At 43.6% G+C, this 22352-nt stretch overlaps 1 long non-coding RNA gene across 1 annotated transcript in view; it reads right to left on the bottom strand.

Moving 5' to 3' along the window:
• The window catches only part of LOC108446707, a 131554-nt gene that overhangs the window by 5933 nt on the left and 103269 nt on the right, over positions 1-22352 (bottom strand). Inside the window, exons 4-9 of the long non-coding RNA XR_001861998.1 lie at positions 12988-13025; positions 11143-11267; positions 10541-10579; positions 9820-10038; positions 6028-8577; positions 4602-4719 (exon numbers count right to left, since the gene is read on the bottom strand). This is a non-coding gene — a long non-coding RNA (uncharacterized LOC108446707). The remainder of the gene's footprint in view (positions 1-4601; positions 4720-6027; positions 8578-9819; positions 10039-10540; positions 10580-11142; positions 11268-12987; positions 13026-22352) is intronic.

The following is a 22352-nucleotide window of genomic DNA, read 5'->3' as shown; positions in this document are numbered from 1 at the left end:
CTGGGCGAGAGCTGAGCACACACTTGAGTTTAAGTCCACGCAGTGCATCTACAAATAGGCTGCTAGACAGGTCCCTGGCCTCGCTTATCAGAGTGATAAGCTCTCCTTGATAGGCCAAGGTGATCCTGGGGCATCACAGCCAGGCAACAGGGGATGTGTGCCCTCGCTTGTCACAGGGCAGGGACAGGCCCGGCCTGAGATTGTTGGCAGATCTGTGCTGAAAAGCCTTTGTGATAGGAGTGGATTGTCCAGGGGTGGCAGGAAGGGTCCTTGTGATAACATTTGGACATGGCAGCTGCGTGGCACAGCACAACAGTGGTGCTGAGGAAAAGCCTCTCACGTTCGTCTGGGGAGGGGGGGAAAATCAGAGAGATGCCCCTGCCAAGGCCAATACTTGTCACTGCCCCTCTGCTCATCATCCACCACAAATGAAAGCCAGTGACAAGGTTGCAGTTCTGTCTTTTTGAGGTGTCTATTTCTGCATGAATATTATAAATTCTATATTTAATTGAGTCTCATAAAGAAATCCTGTAAATCATAGTCATCCCATCAAACAAACCAGGAAACTGATGTGGTGAGGCATTCAATAACACAGCTTCTTTTTGTCCCTAAGGGATAGACAAAACCTTGTTGTTTCCCTTAGAAGAAAAAGAATGATGATAGTCAGGTATCTTTGATGTAGTTCTGTTTATCTGAAAATAACATAAAATCCTAATTCTTAGAATAGAAATCAAGTAATATGAGAAAATACATTTATATCCAACACCAAGCCTCCATGAGCCAGCATTCAGCCAAAAAGGCTTTCTGTTTAGGCTTTAGGCAAGACCACAGTGCCACTATTTAGTCAGGTTCTGTCCTAAGCTTTCTCACTTCTTTATATCTTCCTTGAAATATTTCTTTGTGTCTCTCTGTCTCACATATGGTGGCAGAAAATACCACAGCATCCTTTGCTATGCAGTAGATGGTGAAACTCCTTTGCTGACGTCTGTGGATGCTTGGTGATATTGTACATGCTGGGGGGTGAGAATTAACGTCATGCCAACCTACTGGGACTGCTAAAACCCCAAAATCCAACCGTGTCCTGCTTTTCCTGAATGAGAAAGAGTCTAATAGATCTTTCCATAAGATAGACTCTGGGGCTTTGGCAAATGATCTAAATCACAATAAATTAGAGAGGGACAGTTAAAACAAGCATGAGTCTTACCTAATAACAAGGGTAAAGTACACATAGCAATGCAAGCTAAAGGAAATTTATACCCAGCTTCCTCTGGTGGGTTTGAATCTGTACAGAGCTAAAATTGCCTTCATTGTTAGTGTGTTGTTTCAAGTTCTCCGTGCCATTGACTCACAATGAAGCACTATTTGCACCTGTTTTATCTGTAGTACATCTATTACATCAACTCGACAGGAGGTGAGAGAGGCTGGTACTAAATGAATGCAGTTCATTATTTAGCTGTATCTGGCAAAGTGAACAAAGGCAGCGGGGGTTGATTTTGGCACCTGACCTGCTCTGGCATTTTTTTCTCCTGCAGAGTTTGCTCCAAGGAGCAGCAGACAGGCCAGTGAGCCCTCGGAACACGCTCTGGAACGCATGCACGGCCACGTTTTCCTGACAGGCTGCTTCAAGTGCTCTCCAGAGCTATTTGATCAGGTCCTCCAAACCCTCTTCACAGTGCTTCTCTTCGCTGCTCTTACTGTGGCATTCATCACAGGCTATTTTATCTGGGCGAGAGCTGAGCACACACTTGGGTTTGAGTCCACGCAGTGCATCTACAAATAGGCTGCTAGACAGGTCCCTGGCCTCGCTTATCAGAGTGATAAGCTCTCCTTGATAGGCCAAGGTGATCCTGGGGCATCACAGCCAGGCAACAGGGGATGTGTGCCCTCGCTTGTCACAGGGCAGGGACAGGCCCGGCCTGAGATTGTTGGCAGATCTGTGCTGAAAAGCCTTTGTGATAGGAGTGGATTGTCCAGGGGTGGCAGGAAGGGTCCTTGTGATAACATTTGGACATGGCAGCTGCGTGGCACAGCACAACAGTGGTGCTGAGGAAAAGCCTCTCACGTTCACAGCTCCTGTGCTGAGTGTGAGGGGAACATCAGAGAGATGCGCCTGCCAAGGCCAATACTTGTCACTGCCCCTCTTCTCATCATCCACCACAAATGAAAGCCAGTGACAAGGTTGCAGTTCTGTCTTTTTGAGGTGTCTATTTTGGCCTTGTTCAGCAGCAAAGTGCACCCTCTACCCATAAATTTACAGAAATTTTAGAGAGGCAGAAAGCAATTATGGAAGATCAAAATGAAGCTGGTGAGAGAGCATGGGAAATGGTGCCTGCTGCTGGTTTCCAGTTTGCTCAGAGAAGTGGAATGGATAGCACAGTCCAAGAAATTGCCATGGTTCTATTAAGTAACAGACATGATTGACTGTATTTTCCCTCCTATCTAAAATCATCCACAAGAATTGGCCTTTGCAGGAGCAGGAGTATTGTCATAAGTACCATGGGGTTCACTGAAAGTAAAAATAATTCTAGAATTAAGTAACTGTGAATAAGATCCTTTGAGCAACCAGGATTTCATGAACATAGCCGAAGGAGGCCTGAAATGCATTGGAAAGTTACTGTGTTCAACTGCAATTTTCACATTTTCCTATTACACAAAATAAAAAATACTTTGCCCACCAGAAAAGGCCCTGAGCTTTGCTGTAATAGAAGCTGAGAAGTGACTCTGCTGAAGTCATTGGTGTGAGCTAGTGAGCTGTGAATATACTTTAATATGTGAAGCAATACCTGGCCAAGGTTTCCTGTTGATTTCAGAGGGACTATTTGTACAGCCAGTTACTGCTCTGTACAAGCCTATGAGCATGTGGGTTTCTGCTAAAATAAGATTACATGTCTATTAGACTATCCAGAAGCTACAACACTGCAATATATAGTATTAGCATGCACTGAAGATAGGTCCTTGGGAAATTATTCAATAGAAATATGTAGGAGACCAATTTCCTCAGTAACAGCAAATCTTTCAAGCACTGCAGTTTAGGTGACGATTCAGCTCTTGGAGTAGAATCCATTTAACTCTGGATTTGGAAAGGACAGTGCTGGAAGTTAGGGAGCAGCAGATTTATGTGTCACTGGATTACAGTGGTGAGGCTATTTTGCAAACAACCTGCCCTCTGAAACTGCTGACTGTAAGATGCTTTTGGAATATTGACATTTTGCCACAAGTACAGAAAGCTCACACTCAACTCATATCATCACACGACTTAACAACACATTTCCCTTGCATAAATGAAACAATCCCTGTGTCCTTATAACAATTATAAAACCATCTTTCAGTTATTATGTTGCCCTGCAGCAAGGAGGGGGTATTGATCCAAGCCTACGCTTCATCTACAAAAATGGGGAGAAAACAGAGGATATGAAATTGCTCTAAAACAAAGCAAATGGCTTCATCTCAAAGAAGAAACATCCTTTGAACAAAAGTAAAATGCTCAAAGTATCTTAAGAACAAAGAAACACAAGCACCCAGGTCTATGAACTGCTCTGGAGTAAACTATTTCTTACCGCAGCCATAACAGGGCTCAAGCACGGGGAAATCTTCCGTAACAAACCAAACCAAAATCGTGGGAGGTCACTGCAGAGAGTTTTATGTGGTTTATGCATGGCGAACTGAATAGAGACAGGCTGCATTTTTTTCCCTGTGAATCACAGGGCCCTTGCTGGCGTTGAGAACTGACTCAAGAATTCCACAGTCTCTATCCAGTCCTGCCATCCCTGCTTCAAAACCTGGGCCTGACAGGGGGTCTGTGATGACAACACAGTTTCCATAGACGTGCTTTGGTAACTTTTCCAGTGCTCTACAGCATTCACTCCTGACTTTGCCTTGTTGAAGGCAGGAGGACAGCAAACAGGCAGTGCATGTGCCCTGAGACACCGTCCTCTCGATTCTCTTTTCAGCCTCACTCCTTCTTGTAGCCAATTCTTTTGGTATTGGATAAGAAAAACTGGCCATAAGCAGGGACAATGCTGCTGCAGGTGCATTTAAAGCAGGAAAAAGTTGAGTTTCACAGCTGACAGCGCTGCTGAGAAACCTGAGATCTGTCACTACTCACGCAGAAGACCTGACACCAATGTCCTTTTGAAATACTGCAAATTGTGCCCTGCCTGCAGCACCGGTTCCATCCACAGCACGTGGGCAGCCGTGAGAGCACAGGGAAGTGCTGCCTGTCTCTTCTCAAGGGGTGATTTGCTTCCCCTAATCCAGAATGTTTCAGTATTTTTATACTTGCTTTCTGTGCTGTCTTTTCAGGTGTGCAGCTCTAGAGGAGCAATCTGGACTCCTCAGAGATGTGTCAGTGTCATTCTCCTTATCACTGAATTCTAAAAATCACAGTTTCAGTTGCTACAGCTTTTATTGCATCCATCTTTCCTCTTTTTCTGAGGCTGAGTTGTTTAATTTCCTGAAACTCACTAACAAAATCAACACAGAAGGCCAGAGCTTTTCCTTGTGTTCTAAATACATATGCAAAAACTCTCAGCTAATTAGTGCTAAATTAAAATTCAAGAGGAATATCCTTTATTTTTAGGTTATATGGATAAATCACGTACTTCCTTTACTGTTTCTGAAGAAAGATCAGCCACTGCATGCTGTTAGTGCCACTGAGAATAATAAAAACTCATCACAAAATGATATCTTGATAAAACACAACGACCTTTAAAGCCGAAGCTGTGGGAGCAAACCAGATAAAAAATGTTTTCAGAACACATACAAAAAGGTCTGCAATGAAAGGAAAACTGATTATTCTCACATTCTTAATTATTTTAAAAGATCGATGCAATTAAATTAGGTATTATTTTAAAACAGTGGGATTTCATACCATGCTGGCTACATTATTCATTTTTGAATGAACTTTCCTATTTTCTATTTACGAAGCAAGGCTGATTTTTATACACACGCTTTTCATTTCTCCACACATGCTGTAAAACAAGGACAAAAATTTTCACAGCAGGATTTTTTTGAATTGATTCCTAACTGGTCACTTTAAGCCATGTGTTCTTCCTCCCTTGTAATTACTGACTATGTCCTTATCCATTCAAAAGGTTTCTAGCAGCATACAGCAGCTGGGGTCATTCTTACTGCTCCTGAGTAATCTCGTTTGGTACAAATACCTGAATTCACAAAGGAGCCAGCCACTGTCTCAAGGTTTCTGTGTGCAGAATCTCTCATGCAGGGGGGGAAAAAAAAAAAAAAATTAAACCTCAAAGATCTTTGCTAGCATTATTTCATTTTCTTCTCTTCAGATTCTTGTCCTGATTTTTAAATTACACACAAGTGGTCTCAGAGTGCTTGAGCGAAGGTCAAATTTTTTCTATGTTTTTGCATAATGCCTTAAAAAATGAATTTCTAATCTCTTATTCTGACCGGGTAGTTCATCTGCCCTAAATATAACAAATAATATTAAAATTCAGGCTTTAGTGATGTTGAAATTAAATGAGAGACTGTGAGGATGAGCAGGGCTGAGGGGGTGCATGGGTGACCTTTTTCAGTAATCCCAGTTTGAATCTATAGATTAAATCTATTCTCTTTGAAGAAATACATTACCAGAAAACCCCCAAATCAGCCAGGAAATACACAGCACCAGCACCACAGGGTTAAAACTTGAATTAGGTTGTGGAACCAAGTCAGTGGGAGGGGGTCTATTCTTAATTGAAGTGAAATCCTGCTCACAGCGAGGAGGAAGCGTGTGAAACACCCAGCTAGGTTTTAAATGTTAGTCACATTCCACAAGGCTTTGCTGACTCTTGTGGATTGAGAAGGCAGGGGAAGGGTAATGAAGGACTGAAATGTGAAGTTAAGACCCACATGTGTTGAAAACTGCAGAATTCCTGTGGCCAAGGAGCTGAAGGACAAAAAGCTGTCATGGCAAGAAACAAGTACGGTTTCATGTGCACTCCACATTAATTACTTTTGAAAGAGTCTGGAATTGAGTCACAAGTAAATAAATAGCCAGTCAAATATATTGGTGCATCCTACCTTGAAGTTCCATGCTGCTGGCATGAAGACTTTCCTGGAAAAAATTTCATTTTTGTGTCCTTCAGATGAGCTGCTACAGAACTCAATCACCATCTGTTTTCTGGATTCAGGGAGCCCTTGGATGAAATCCTGTTGCTTGCTTTCTATTTCCTGGAAGGATTTCTTGCACTTTTCCTCCCTCTGAGCCCCATGGTACACCTTGAACTCCTTGTTTGGCCAAATGAAGCTCACCAATGGGATTGCAGAAAGGAGAAAGATGGGTTGTTTATCTATTAAAAAATACCTGTGAAAAGAGTAGGAAATTCTCCATTCCAGGGCAACAAGGAGAGAAAATTAGATTTTTTTTTTTTCCCCATAAAACTGAACAGAAGTTTTCTTCTTGCCTGGATGGGAGCAGAATCTTGGTCTTTGTAATCTCTGTTCCTGCTGGGCTTTCTCAGGGCCACATGCAAAATTCTTTCCTTGCCTGTCCCAGGAAAATGAAGGCTGAAACAAACTTCTCATGCAAGGGATCTGCATATGATGCCATCTCTTTTCCTGGTAAAGGGAATTTGAGCTTTCTAGCCCCAAAGTCTCAGTGATTCCCACAGACCTTTGAATGTGGAACAGTTGGCAGGCTTGCAGCTAAACAAAATTTAATCTTCCTTGAAAGGCCAAACCTTCCAACTTGGATTGCTTTCTTTGCCCCTACTCTACTTCTGTCTGTGTTTAATAGCAAAGTGAAAACAAAGAGAGGGAGTTATCTGAAGAATTTGAAATTGGGGCATTTTTACTGTCTTCAGCTTATTCCAGATAAAGATGCCAATGTCAAAACAGGGGAAAATCTTTGATGAGGGATTTCCAAAGCAAATGTCTGAAGTGCAATTGCAGATTTTTACTCAGGGTCAGATTTTGAGCGGTATGGCAAGTGCTCCATATCCCTTTCCAATTCCAGTTTAAAGTGAAGGAGTCTAATGAACAACACTGAGGTAAGTTAACTTATTGATGTTAAAACCCTGATTAGCTCTTGTCCACAGAAGTGGAAGCTGAGAGCAGCTGAAAGGGAAAACGGAGAGATCAAGATTTGCATTAGTTTTGGAGGAACTCCCTTGGGATTTGGTTGGATGGGACCAGTTTAAAGGGTCCCGGTTTGCTTCCCTCTCTTTCTTATCCCTTTGTACAATTTCCTAAGGAAGGGACCAGTCTCAGCTGATCCTGCTGGTTTGTGCAGCAGGACCTCAAATCCCAGAGCAGTTTGTCACAAAGTGCAAGGCACTCACAGACACCTGCAGAAAAGACACTTGTTACATCGAGCCAAAGGCAGATTCTGTAGATAATCTCGCCAGAAGCAAAACTCTCGTTAATTCTCCTATTTCACTCCACATGTTATTAAACACAAAATATCAGTGCAGTACAAAGCTCACAAGAGAACAACACAGAGACATTTCTAAGATGCTGGGAAAAACAGACTTTAGGTTCACTTAAGTAATTGCTGAATTCCTGAAGGAGAGGCAGCATATTTTCTACATATTTATTATTTCTTTCTCCTCTGCTCTTGTTGAGCTATTCAAACAAGGTAGGGAAATGGTTCGTCTGAAAAGACAGAAGTTTTTTATCCAAATTTTTCTTCAATATAAATTTGTGAGAAAGTGTCTTTGAACACACCCAGTTGCTTGGGTTTATTTTTTTTTTAGAAAACATTGATGCTGTCCTTTCTTCATCTTCTCTGCAACAGCTGGCAGTACTACTGCCAGATGCCACCAAAGTCTACTGAGTATTAAAAGCAAGCCAGCCCTAACCCTGGGCTTGAAAGAGTGATGATGTCTCAGCAGCCAGAGGACACAGAGGAGATGAGTGAGACAGAAGGAGCTTGTCAGAGAGATACAACGTCAAACTAACAAAATAACAGACCCGAAATTCAAAATGCAGCTTGGTAGCTCCAACAACAGGCAGATGTACTCACACATTTACTATTTTTTTTGTCCTTTGGTGGAAATTAGTTTTCTTAAGCAATTGTTGGACTTCACATGTGACTTCAGAATACATCTGAATTTTACAGGTAAGAAAAAAATTGGATCTGGAGTTGCCGTGAACAGAAAAATCCAAGCACAGCCTTCTTCCTTGCTGATGGCCAAGGCAAAGGTATGATATGTAGATGAGGAATGCAGTCTGGCAGATGGCCATTCCCACTCTGGACAACTCTCACCTGTCTGGTGAGGTTAAACCATCCTGGTGCTGCAGTCAATGACATCCAACGTGACACAAACCCACGGGTTTGTCCTCTCTTTGTGGAATCAATGGAAAGACAGCCTTCAGCATGAGTTCAGAGTGCTAAACCCCCTCCACATCTGTGCATCCTGATGTCTGCTCTGCTCCATCAGGAACTGCTGTGCTTACACCTATCAGTGGCAGCCATATGATAGGGCAATGTGATTTTCCAGCAGCTGATTTGCATTGAAGATTCATTTTCACTTCCAGAGGTTTCTGGAAGCTTCCAAAGGGGCAGAGTTGCCCCTTTTAATCCTCTCTCTCTGAGTTGTATCTTGTGGTGCACTGTTGAAGCCAAGTAGCCTGAAATATAGCAGGGGATGATTTCCAGGGTGTTGGCTATTCCCTGAGAGTTAGAGCTGAGGCAGTGGCTACTGAGGAGCCAACTGGAATTACCGATGGTAAGGAGCTGAAGCCAAAGCAACCCAAGCCAACAGAATCATTGGAAGCCAGCGAGACCTGTCTCTGGGGCCTGTCCTACTGAACATATGTTTGGAACTTGAGAAAGGAAAGGAGCATCTCAAGGGACGTGAATCAGACCAGTTGAGCAACACTGGAAACTTGAACATTACTACAAAGCCAAAATGTCTTTGTTCTAGCATATCCAAAATTTATTAAAGCAAAATACTGCAAAATAGCAGAGAAACAAAACCTGATCCAAATCAATATTTGCAAGAAAACGTTGACAAAGAGCATAATCTATATGCCAAGTGTTCCCTCAGGAGCAGGCTAATTTTGCACAGACATTCCTGAGTGGGAGATACATTCATAAAAACATCTTGGCACTGGGTTTCAGTGCAGCATGGGAACTCCTCACTGAATTAGTTTCCAGCCATGACTCCATCCCCTGCTTTCTCTCCTTCTCCTGCTATGACCAGCCACTCCCTCTTGGTCTCTCCACAGGGGTTAATTAATTCTTCTGTGTTATGCAGCCACTGGGACTGCCCTGAGAGTTTCCAAGGTAGAAAGAGAAAGTAGAAGTACAATACAGCTCCCTGCATGATTTGTGAAACATGCAAAATACAATAGTAGTAAAAATAGTAATGAGCTCATTATAATAGAAATGGTCTCATTAGCAGTGCAAATGCCAATCATATACGTGGCCAGGTTCCTGATGGTGCAGGGAGTCCTTTAAACACTGTCCTTTTCTGCTCCAGAAGCATAAATCCTATTTAAAAACATCCAATTTGCCTGATTCTTGGGCTGCTGTCTCTCGCTTTGCTCCCCAAGAGGTCACTGCAGTGTGTAATGCCTGGACATGTGGGATGGGGGGGTGAGATGCCCATCCCTGTGCCCTGCCAGTGCCTGCCCTTCCCCTCCAGGCTGCTACTGCCACAAGAGCAGGGAGAAGATAACTCCATTTGATGGCAAGAAATGTCTTGAGCATACAGTGGGAAAACATATTTGGCAATATTTTGATTAGAAGGAAAACACTTTTCCATCAACATGCTGGTAATGAATTTAGGGCATTTGCAGATGCGCAGTAAGAAGGGGGATAATAACATGGCTTCAGGTATTTTGGGCCAGTTGGAGTGCAGTACTCACGGCTGTGCATGTCCTGCTGCTCCAAACATTCCTCCCAGGAAGCTGCAGGGCAGGATGACGGCATCTGCCTGTGGCTGGAGCATGGTTCATCCCTCCCCTCCACTCCAGACAGGTGGTGTGGCTTCTTCCCTTCCAAAGTTTCAGGCAGAAATATCACCTTGGCTGACAACATGTTGGCCATTGGTCATTCTGGGGGAAGAAACTGCCAACCAGCACACCCTGTAGACAAAAATCTTGTTTTCATTTGTAAACTAGGCTACCAGAAATGTAGAACTTCATCATGATCTGCCAGGTAATAATGAGTCACGCTCTTCAAAAGTGTACTTAAAATTGAAAGTGATTAAAGATGCTCCAGCCTGCAATTGCCTATTACTCACTTGTGCTCTAAACGGTTCGTTTTTCACATCATTCCAGGAAGCTGTAACTTCTTAAAGCGATGCTCCTGGTAATTAGGGGAGAGCATTCTCTGTGCTGCAGCAGTGCCAGGAGTGCTGCCTTCTGCAGCCGACAGAGCAAGTGTGGCAATGTGGCAGAGAGGCAGCACCTGGTCCCACTGCTCAGCATCTCATTGCCCAGGAAGTGGCCACTCACCGGGACTTCAGCTTCATCAGAGAAATGCTGGACTTGGGGAGGCTTAACCTGGCCTGGTCTGAGCTTCTGAGATCAGTTTTGGACTCAGAACAAGGGAGCTCCTGGTACAGATCAGCAACATAGCACCTACCTGTAGTCTGAGCAAAATTCCTGCCTCTCTGAAGGTGGCCTAGGGATAAGAAAAGGCTTTTAGTAATTTATTTTTAGGCTCTCTACTTTTTAATTTTGAAGCATAGTTAAAGTAGCTTCAAGAGACAGACACATCCTGCCACTAAACCTCAACACTCTGCCTTTGCCTTCACGGCCTTTATTCTGTACACGTTTTTGATTTACCCATTTTACTTTTCAGACAAAGTTAAATGAGACCTGGGGGGTTTTCCTGTTGTAAAAGTAATGCCACTTTGGTCGATAAAGGTATCAGAGAGATACCACAATGCTTAAATAGAGTAGAAATATAAATAAATAAATAAATTTTAAAATCCCAGGCATTTGAGACAAGCACTCCATACCAGACACAGTAACTGCAGGACCAAGTGCTGTGGTTATCCTGGCTGCCTCCATGCACAACCCAGGGCACTGAATGAACCCTAATAATGGCTCAAATAGTTTGTGACAGTGAAGAACATAAGTGTTATATGTATGGGCTCCTCTGGTTGGAAGCTGCCTCCTTGCAGAGATGCATCTACAATACACAAAGAGCATTGTTTTACGTGTGCTGCAGGCTGTTCTTACCTCTGTTTCCCATTTTGCTGCTCAGGTTGCCACCAGGGCATCCTCACCCCACCTCTCCTCAGGTTGCTGTCAACTATGGCATTTCGGGATGGTGCCAAACCTCCTGAAAAGAGGTATGAATTTTACTGTAATAAAATAAGAGCAATAATTTTTACCTGTTTGGAAAGAACTGTGCACACACAACAGTGTATAAACAGCAAGTGGCAATATTACCAATAATTACCTGTGTTATTAATGACAGGAATTTATCTCAATACTAATAAGAATAAGATTGTTCAAAATGACTTAATCTCATTTAATCTCAAGGATTTATCCCAATAATAAGGACAAATAGAAGTATAAAGAGGAAGATGTACGTAAAGACTACAGAGAAACCGTGTCATAACTGTGGTGGACAAAATAAACGCGCCTTCTTACCCTGGGATGTGTGATTAAAAACACCCCAAACCTAAAGTTATACAGGATGTATTTATGCAAGGAAAAAAGTGAGGAAGGTGAGCATATTCCTGGGCTTTACAGGAACACTGAGCTCCCCAGCTGGAGGCTGCAACATGGCACAACAGCAAAGGGGACACGGCTGTGAGCTTGGGCAAGGCACAACTTTTCAGTTCTGAAATGCCATCCAACAGCAGGAGCTGATTTCCTGGTGAGGAGTTTGTGGTGGCTGGAGCTGCCCCACATCCCAGGCGCAGCTAAACCTCCCCAGGACCAGCAGGTGTCCTTTCCCACACAGAGCCTGGAGCTGCCTGTCGCTGCTGCCCATGCAGGTCAGGCAGAGAGATGTGTGCCTCAGAGCAGAGGAGGACAGCTGAGAACACGAGCTAGCAGAAGGAAATGAAAGAACAGCAACTACCAGATGATTAATAGCACTGATATGAACCCTGCTGACAGCACAGAGCCTGGGCACCTCTGTGGAGACAGATTAACTTTGTCTCTTGGAACATGGGAACTAAAGGAAGAGAAGCTACCCACTGGGAAACGTCTGAATCCATAGAAGAGTAATGAGAATGTTTGGGCTGAAAGAATTGGCTGGAGAAAATTTTTGGCAACGTCTGCCCCTCTTTATCTGAGTGCTTAACATCCACTCAGCTCAGCATGCAGATTTTGGGTTACCAGTACCACGTCTCCTGGCTGCAAAGTCAAAAGGCAGTAGCACAGGAATTGATCTTCATTTTTTCTGAAGTAGTTTGAAAACCTTCCTGAGTTGTGTTTTTCCACCCTGACCTATATTTCTGTGATGATTCATTTTTCTGGGTTTTTTTTCCAAAGGATGGCAGAAAGCACAAGCTTAGCTGGGCTTTCCCACCCTCTATGCCCATCTCTGCATGGTAAAACCATGGCCACACTTGGGGGCAAATCCCTCCTGGACCACCAGCCTCCCATCTCCCTTGCAGGATCAGAGGATGCTCTGGAAACTTCAAAGGCAGAAAGAAAAGTCAAATACACATTGAAATACTTGGTGCCTGAGCACATCTCTGTGTGAGACATGACGAGTTTTCCATCAGGGATTTATGGAGTATTTATTCATGTCACAAAAAAAGCTGCTCAGTGGCAAGCAGAAGTCACTTGTGGGTTAGTCCTGGCATGAAATTTCCACAAAGAGTAAATAAGAGCTTTTCCCAGGCCTTGGGGTTATGACAGGGATCTGCCTCCTCCTCTTCCTGAGAGTGCTGGAGTTGCATTTTCAAGGGATGTGAAATACAGGTCTGCACTCTGGAGGACATGGAATTACCTGTCTGGGCCATAGCACAACGTGCACTTTCTAAACAGGGGCCTGGTTTTGCTTTATGTGGCCGGGGCACTTGCACCCAAGCAAAGCAACAGAATATAAATGTTATTACTTACCACATTTCCTTCCCTCGTTACCCTCCGGCTTCACTCTGCTGAAGAAGTTACAAAACTTTAGTATTGTGTCAAAACACAGGAGACCAGCAGGATTTTAAGGCCTGATTCATAACTCAAAGAACATCAAAGGAAAAGTCTCAGTTTCTTTTTCTCATCTCTGCGTTTGGGGTCTGGCCACAGCTGATTTTTTGATATGCAGAATAAGCACAGCCCAAGCTGTCCGACTTTGGTGGCATCCTATTGGGCTGAGGCAGGAAAAGCCTTGCACAACATCTTCTAATGATTCATATTCTGGGAGGAGGAACATCACCTCTAGGAATTCAGCTTTATTGGGTACTGTAATCCAGAAGAGATAAAAGCACTTACTAATTACTGCTGGGTTTTGTTTCTTTGAAGAATTGGGTTAAATCTCTTTTGAAAGAAGATGTCTGTTTGTGCTCATTAGATGTATAATTTAATTTGTTTAGGATTTTTTCCTTTTCTAGGGTTTTGTCCTAATGATATCTGTGCTTTTCCTTCTCTTCTTTCCCGCTTTTTTCTCCCCAAAGGTATGAACTTTTGATACACTTTAGATTTATTTTCTTAATATAACTATCCTCATCTCCAAGTTGATGCATCTTCTTTGGGGCCTCATTTTTTCCTCTTTTTTCCCGATTGAAAATTTATTCCCTTAAAAAAAAAAAAAGAAAAAAAAAAGGGTGCTGCTCCTGCTTGCCTGTTCAATAATTCTGAGATTTGTTTATTTTTGGACCTTTCCTGACTGAAACCTGTATTTGTGCTACATTGAAGAGAGAACTCAAAGTATATACTTTAAAAAAGAAAAAAAAATTGCAATATTATAATTTATCTGTCAACCACTACTATGCAATACTGCAGAAGCAGAGAAAATTGGGCTGAAAGGGAACTTGGGGCTTCGTTTAATTCATAATTCTTCCCCAAGCCAAGACCAACTCTGCCTACATCATTCTTGACAGATGTTTTTCTAACCTGTTCTTAACAGCCTCCAGTGGCACTGGGTACACAACCTCCCACAGCAATTTCTATTAATATGCAACGGCCCTCACTGTTAGAAAGTTTTTCCTAATGTTTAACCTGAATTTCCTGAGCAGCAGTTGAAACCTGTGAGTCCTCATCCTGTTCACATGTATTTGATCTTGTTAAGTCAATCCAGATGAGGGAAGTGGTTTAGCACAGCTCCCAGGAGCTTTCTGCACTTGTGTTCCTTTGCAATTTTAGACACATTTTGAAAAACCCACCCACGGAGAGCTACACCCAAAGTGCAAATAGAGATCAGCTGTTTGCCCTGCCCATGTCTGACATCTCTTGAGATTTTGTTGTGTCCTGGGGGGAAGAAGAAAAAAGAAAAACCCTGCACTAGGTTACACACTTGGGTTACAACCTTTGAATGCTCACCAGAACCTTTGAGTGCTCACCAGGTTTGAGGTTCTGCGCTGACCACATTAGGATTTGCATGACTTATTATAAATTAACTCTTTCCCCTTCCCCCCACCCTGAAAACACCACCCAAAAATAAGTAACACTCAAAAATAGGTAACACTTCTAGCTTGCTGTACAAATAAACACTTTGATGGACTATCCTATTTCTTATCTATAGGATGGGAATATGGACACTGCTATCAACTCCTGGATGCTATCATGGCTCGATAAATGAAGACTAACGTTGCAGTCAGCTTTGCCTGGTAGAATCATTTGGGTCAGAAAAATAACCCTTCCTTTACCCAGCTTCCTGTGTTAAAGGGAATTATTAAAACCCTCCAATTTATTTGCAAAATGCTCCAAGATGTAAGTCTGAGGCATGCCCTGTTTTGTTGTTCTCAGATTTAGGGATTATCAGGGGAGTTGATAAAACTCCTGGGTGCAAAACACTGCATGAGGGGAAGCAGCTCAAAGGCTTCACACAAGAGTTTCTGACCCCCCTAAGGTGAGAGGACTGGGAGGGATCTGGCAGCCACTGGTGCCCCCCAGCCTTTTCTCTTTCTCTCTGAAGCAGCAGCATGAGCTTTCCAGGGCTTTTCCACAGGCAAAGGAGACATCTGCTAGCCAGGGCACAGAACAGCTGGGTCACAGCTCTTTTGCTGCTCCTGGCAGTGATTTTTGCCTGCCCCTGGCACTGGCCCTGTCTGGCTATTAGTATTTGTTTTCATCATTATTATTTTTACTACTCCAATTCTGAATAACAATGGAATAAATTCCTTCTCAGAAGTGATTTTTTTTTTTTTTTTTAATTACTGCAGCCTGAAGCAATGGAAAGTTAAATATTCTTATTGTATTTGGGTGTGATTCCTTCATGCTGCATGGGGGGAAGGGGAACTATGGTTAGAACAAAGTGGGTGTTGGGATCAGACAGGACAGGAAGGGGTGCCTCAGGCTTCTCCAGTTCTAGAGCCTCGGAGGCACAAACCCTGAAAATGTGGAGGTCCCACAGTGTGACAGACCAAACTGGTAGGAAAGCAGGGAGGATCTATCAGACCACAAATGAGCAAAGAATTGAAAGCATTTTTTTCTTGATTGATGCCAAATGATTGTGTTGCTGGCCTCAGGAAAATGAAATACTGAACAACAAAACACCATCATTTGGGGCTAATCAAAGATTTCTTGCTTAGCCTCAAGCTGAAACACTGTTGGTTTGTTTGATCCAGGAAAAAAAATGATAAAAATATCATGGACACATTTAAAAATCAGATATTTTGGACTGGAAAAAAAAAAAAAAGGGACTAAATTACTTTGTTTTCTTTTCCAAGTTTTGACCAGCTTTCCTGTGTGAAACTGTTTCACAAATTTGCCTCAAATAGTTTTTGTCCAAGAAAAAAAAAATACAATCACAACATCTCATGTTTCAACTTTTTTCCCTTTGGCAGGGCACCTTAAATACATCCCAAGGACTGCATTTCCACTGCCCTGAGGTATCCCAAGGTGATGTGTCAGGTCCCCCTGTGCAGATCGAGGTCCTGCCATGCCCAGAGTCACGGACAAGTAACAAATCCCAAACCTACGGAGCTCACATTTTGTTTTTACTGCCTGCTGAAAAGAGCTATGAGATTTGGCCTGCAAACCCTGAGACTCTTCAGAAAGACGTTTGACTTTCACCTCTCTGCAGAAAATGGGACTGCAGCAGATGCCGTGCTGAGGCTACAGACACAGAGACCTCGGCCAGCCAGAAGGATGGCTTATCACTCCCCTCCTCAGTGACAAATCAATAAAGCCTCTTCAAAGCCAAGCCCCATAGGTCACACTGCAGCAACAAGTCTGCAAGCACAGGCATGGCTCAGTCTCACAGGTGGGAGCAGGGGCCCAGTGCTGCAACATAAAAGCCACAGAAGCACAGGGTTGTGAGAAAGCAGCATAAAACCAAGAGATGCACACTAATTTCCACAGAAACTGCCCTGGCTGCAGCACACCCCTGAAGCATGAAGGTGCCAGGTGGAAAACGATTTCTAGAAGGTACCAGGTGCTGGCCTGGACTGCCCAGCTGCCCACAGCATGGGCAGGACACAGTGACTGGCTAAAGGACATGTTCGGAAACAAGATGCTTTTGCAAATGGAGGACCTTAGGCTGGGCCTGAACTTTGAGCAGTCAGAACAACATTTAAGAAGCTGATTTACTACCCTCAAGCAGACTGAGAAAGTCCCAGGTACAGCCCTGAGCCAGGCTCTTCACTCCCACCCACAGGGCAACACCCCACTTGTGGCATCACCCCAAGTGAGGTGGCTCTCCTGGCTTTCTTGAAATTATAGTGTTTAGCAGTCTCTTGTAAATACTGAAATAGATCTAATTATTCATTTAATCAGGGGAAAGGAATCTCCTGCTGTTTTCCAAAACCAGGCAAAATGGTCAATTGCAGCGATGCAGGCAAGAAAGGCACGTGGCAGCCCAATCCCATTTGGAGCACGTGCAGGAAGGCTCTCCCTCACTCTGCAGGCATCTGCCAGCCCTGCACCTCTCATCAGAAATGTTTGTGCAGCACAGCAGAAAAATCAAGGATTTTTTTTTTTTGCTACTCAATAAAACACACGAGCCCCAAACAGTGAATTCTCCAAATCCAAATGGTACCGACGCAGAGCAACCCAGCCATAACCTCTTCCATCAGCTGCCTTAGAGGAGGGTAAATCTCAGCTGTCACGAGGTGCCCAGACAGCCTGGTTGCTGTGTCCTCCTCGTGCATTGCTTTGCTCCTCTGTGGCTCATGGAGCAGAAAATAGGAGCGACAGCAGCATGAGTGGCATTGCTTTGTGCTCCGTGGCTTCCCGGCAGCTCACCGAGGCAGTAATGAATGGGAAGTGAAAGCTCCTTGGGCTGACAGCCCCAAACAGCAGCTGAGGAGTTGCAGGTTTCTCATACACCTGTTAGAGGACACAGGACAGAGTGCAAAGACAATGCTTTTAATCACCTTGTGTGTTATCAGATCCCCTCGTCTCGCACGGATAAGACGGATGTCTTTGGGTCGCTGGCTCCTGACAGCACTGCCATCATTCCTCCTCTTTGAGCTTCCTTTCTCAGTTTTGGTTTTTTAAATGTCACTTTCTTTCTCTTTTCTTCCTGCAGCCGTTTTGCCCAGGTGTGTTGTCCCCCCAGCATGCAGGGACAAGCTCTTTGCTCCACAGAGCCCTTTCCCAAGGGAGCAGTGTGTCTGTGCCCACTGGAAACCCCTTCCCACCTGCTGAGGGGCGATTCAGAAAACCAAATTGTTTTCTTTTCCCTGTCGTTAATGAACTATCATTTCCAGCCCTTGCATGGCCCAGGATGTTGAACACCCCCTCGTTTTGCTTTGCTCTTCCCTGTGTGTGGCTGAGTGCCCAGAGATGCTCCCATGCCATCCCTGCCTGCACATCCCGGGCTGCTCCCTGGGTCAGGCAGAGCAGGGGGAAGAGAAAGCACGAAGCCCAAAACCTGCCATCCACCAGGATCAGGAGGCAGAAGGGAACTCCCTGAGCAGCTCACAGGAGTTAAACTGAGGTGGGAGGCAACACAGATGGGAAACTCTCCTTTTCCAGATAGAGCAGGAGTCGGCTCTGTCCTATCAAGGGACAAGGAATGGTTCCAGCAGCAGAAAGCACAAACAGTGGAGTTGCCTCTGTAGTAATTGCATTAACTCCTTTATGGACTGTTTTCCAGCCCAGAAATAATCAATAGAAGCCACAGAACATACTAAATTATGCTTTGCCTATTTTTCTAATATTATGAACAACTTTATGCCCTTGTTGTCAACACCTACTGCCAGAAAGTTAAGCTAGCAGACTCTGTAATCTCTGCTTTAAGAGTCTGACCATTCCCAAATTTCTTTCAAAGCCATGAATATTTTAAAACTAACATAGCCTGTGGTTCCTTTAATTTGATTTTTTCTTATTATTTCTCAATTTCTCAGCCACCCATATACCCCTGCACCACGATTTTAGACTTTTCTCTGCAACCACAAGCTGTTTTATAATTACAACTTTTAGTGTGTTCCAGAAACGGGTGCTGTCCGTCAATATTTGAAAGTTCACAGTAGGTTTGTGACAGAGCAATCCTGAATCATCTCAGTTTATGCAGGCATTCAGGCTGTGTTTGTTTTACTTCCATCCAGCAAAGCAGATATTGTTATGAGTGTGGCCAGCTGAAGGCACAGCTGATGGGTCAGCTCAGCTCTTGAGTCAGGGCTCGATGTCTTGCTGGTTACCAGCCTGGGCTGGTATTTCATGGCCAGCCTCAGGTCAGCTCTGTGCTGTTGCAATTCACAAATGCACAAATATTTGTTTTGGTTTGGATCAGAGTCAAGTCTCAGCCAGCATCAGTTGCAGGGTGGTAAAAGCCTTTTCCTGTTGCACAAGGGAACACGCACAGGAAGAGAAGTTGGTGCTGTGGCCCTGCGAAAATCAGCTCTTGAAGTTAAGACTTTGCTCCAGTGATGACTAATCTCTTTGCATAATTCCCCTCTGGATGTTTTGGATACAAACATGTTGTTTCTCCTGTAGTGCCAGATTTCAGAGGGTCTTTCTTACTATTCATGTCAAATCTAGTTGGGCTGCAAGTCTGTCTCAATAAAATGAAAAAATTGCTCATATTTGGAGACTTAGACATATAAATGTTTTCAGAAGAGCCACTCTCCCATTTTAAAACATATGTTTCCTCCTTTGTTTTGTCTTTGGGTTTTTTTGCAGGCTTCTTAGGAAATGTGTTGGCATGAACAATATGTTTCAACCAAAGACAGCAAATACTTTCAGAAAAGAAAGCTTTTAAAAGTCATAATGTTTGATTCATCATGGTAAACATCTGATTTATTTACTGTCCCTCCAGGAAGAGCATCATAGTATTGCCCAAGACTGAAAGGCCCAATAAAAACAGTTACAGTCTTGAACAGCAAACGCTGTAAATTATCTGTATCATATACTCCAGCCCAAAAGCTGTTCACAGAAGGGTTTGCTAGGATGACTCATTTCCAGGGAAGCTGTCTTCTGCTCAGTAGAATTTTAGGTGGCCAAAGGGAAGAAAAGATGTAAAATTAACCAAATAATAATTCCTAAGTATTCACCCTCTTCTGACATCCACAGAGGTGACCCATTGGCTGGATACACCCCACTGATTCTCTGCAGGGCAGAAGAGGAGAGGTTAAAGCAGAATAAGACTTCTCTGTTCCTTTGGAGCAGCATTTGTACTTCCCCAAAGCATCCACCTGCCAGCGTGATAGTCACTCATTTCCTAGACTTTCCACCTAAAAGCAGATGCACTTCAGGAAATGGGGGGTGAACAGAGTAGCTCATCATCACAGGAGTGAACAGAGATTTCTGAGCCTGTTCTGCAGAGGATGCTGCTCCAGTCCCTAGGATGGTTGAGGTTGGAAGGGACCTGTGGAGGTCATCTGGTCCATCCCTCCTGCTCAAGCAGTCACCCGGAGTCAGTGGCCAGGACTGTTTCCAGATGACTTTTGAATATTTCCAAGGATGGAGAGCCCAAAACCTCCTCTGGCAGCCCATGCCAGTGCTCAGTCACCCTCACCGTTGTGCTGCCCATAGCTCAGATTTGCATCAGCCACGAAAAGCCTGAGACAGAGACAGGATTGCCAGAGAAATTAAATTCACACCTTCAGCCCCACCTTCCCAGGCTAACACAGGAGCTGAAACAGCCCAGGGGCTTTGGTCAATAAGTAAGCAACCATGAATTTAGTGGGTTTAGTGGATTCCTCTTCTGCAGATTCAAGCCCACTTGGGAGATTTGTTGTTATCCAGGAAATGCCTCTAGGAATCTTTTCTTTAAAATCCTTACAGATTATATCTGACATGGTTCAACAAGCCAGAACATGGTCTCTGCTCTCGAAATTCACTAAAAACTTTGAAAAATTAGCTTTGTGTTCTAACCTAAGCTGATCTTTTGTATGGGACAAAGTTTCCCTCTAAAGTAATTTGTACAGGTCCAACCCAACACGTGTGACCTTTTCCAGTTTATATCCCTGCTCCCTGTGCTCTGGATCACAGAGGTTGTGGGCTCAGTGAGCTGCAGAGATGTTCTCTGTACACCATTCCCTTGTGCAGAACACCTCAGCCCTGATAGGAACAACTCTGCCATCATTTGTTTTATTTCCACTGTCTGCTCCCGAGCACCTTCATCAGAGGCTTCGAGTTAGGAGTTTAATTAAACTCACAGCGCTGCTTCGCTGCAATTCAGTGCAAAACAATTGAACTTTTATCTGATCCAGTTTCTCAGAAGTGAAACCAGGCAGTGGCTGGTGAGAGAGGGAGCTCTGGAAAACACAGTCACGGGTCAGTGGGGTTGTGCTCCCTTTGTATCACTGCACCCAAACCACCGAGCGCATCAATAACAGGAGCGTGGCTGTGCTGGGTGATGGGCAGTTTGACACGGAGGTGGTGATGGCAAAGGGTCAGGGAGAGTGAGGAGGTATAAATGGGGGAATTCACTTGAGACTTGACCTGGGAAAGTCCTGTTCAAGAGAGTTATTTGAGCTCTTAAATAGAATCAGGGAGAAAGGCCAGTTCAAAGGTTTGTGAGGTGTTGGGTTTTTTTAACAAACTGTTTAAAATCACAGAAGCCAACATCCCTGATTAATACTTTTTGCTTATGAAAAAAAAAATCCTTAAATTACACCTTAGAGCCACAGCTCAGATACTCAGGAATTATCTGTTGCCAGCTAACACGGGCATGTCATTGCTGTTGTAAAATCACAGCTTGACTGAGCATGGCAGGGTCACTGTGCTTCACTCACAGCCTCTGTGTCTGGGGCTCTGGCAGGATGCCTTTGAAGTGAACTTGTATTTTGACTCAGTGGTGAGTCAAAGTGAGCTGACACTTGTTTCTCAAAGAATGGAGTGACATGAAAACCTTGTCATCATATTGAGATAATAGCCAGACTTGGGCAGGATATGGTTTTGCTGTCAAAGTGAAGATGCAATTTTATAATGTCAACTCACTTTATCTGAAAAACAACAAAAGAAATCTTGGTCCATCTCTATCGAGACATTCATACATAAAATGTGCTTCACTTGAATTTCAACTTTTAAAAAACCCAAATAAATCACTGTCCCTTTTTCCTTGCATTTGCTTACATGCATCTGAAATTTTACTTACAAAACTTAAAAAGAGAGGAGAGCTTTTCAGGTCAAGAGACCTAGCAGAGAACAGCCTTCTTTGTCAACAAATTGTGTGAGGCAAGAGAAGTTTTTCAAACAGTGCCAGCAACTATGAGTAATTGTTAATACCAATGGTTGTTAAAGCACCAGCAATCAGTGTGATCAAACACAGCTCTAACACAGTCTTGGGAAACAATTCTCTGTAATTTTCGCTGAACAAAGCTGTAACAACAATCACAGATTTTTAACTCTGTTGAGTAAACAACCTCTCTTGGCCACGAACAATGCAAACACCCAGCAGCAAGAGGTCAGGTTTTTATGGCCACCTGGTTAGCCCAGAAGTGCTGCAGTTGTGCTCATTTAGCTCTTGGGTTGTGACCTACCCACGGAGACACCTCAGCCACCACTGCCCTGGGTTATTTACCACGTCTGTGTGGGATGCACACTCTCATACCTGAAACCCAGAGAGGAAACCCACGCTGTGTTAATGTGTGAACACTCTTTTATGTTGTTTAACCATTGTCCAACTTGCCTCTATCAATCTATTCTTCCACCCTTTTTGCAGCTGTAAAAACAAACTATTTAAGGGATGCTTAAGGCTTCCAACTTCTTTTATTTTTTGCTTTATTAAGGTCACATTTTTTCCATATTTTACTCATAAGGACTTTCCACTGTGCTGTTCCCTACGTCTTCTGACTAATTATCATTTTTCCATGGTAAAAGATGAGTGGGGAGGACAAAAACATGATGTCTTAGCCTATTGATATAAGACAGTATGAATAGAT

The sequence above is a fragment of the Corvus brachyrhynchos genome, unplaced genomic scaffold, assembly GCF_000691975.1.
Source record: "Corvus brachyrhynchos isolate BGI_N302 unplaced genomic scaffold, ASM69197v1 scaffold5, whole genome shotgun sequence".
Taxonomy (NCBI): domain Eukaryota; kingdom Metazoa; phylum Chordata; class Aves; order Passeriformes; family Corvidae; genus Corvus; species Corvus brachyrhynchos.
The sequence above is the reverse complement of the archived record's forward strand: the minus strand, read 5'-3'. Positions and strand labels throughout refer to the sequence as shown.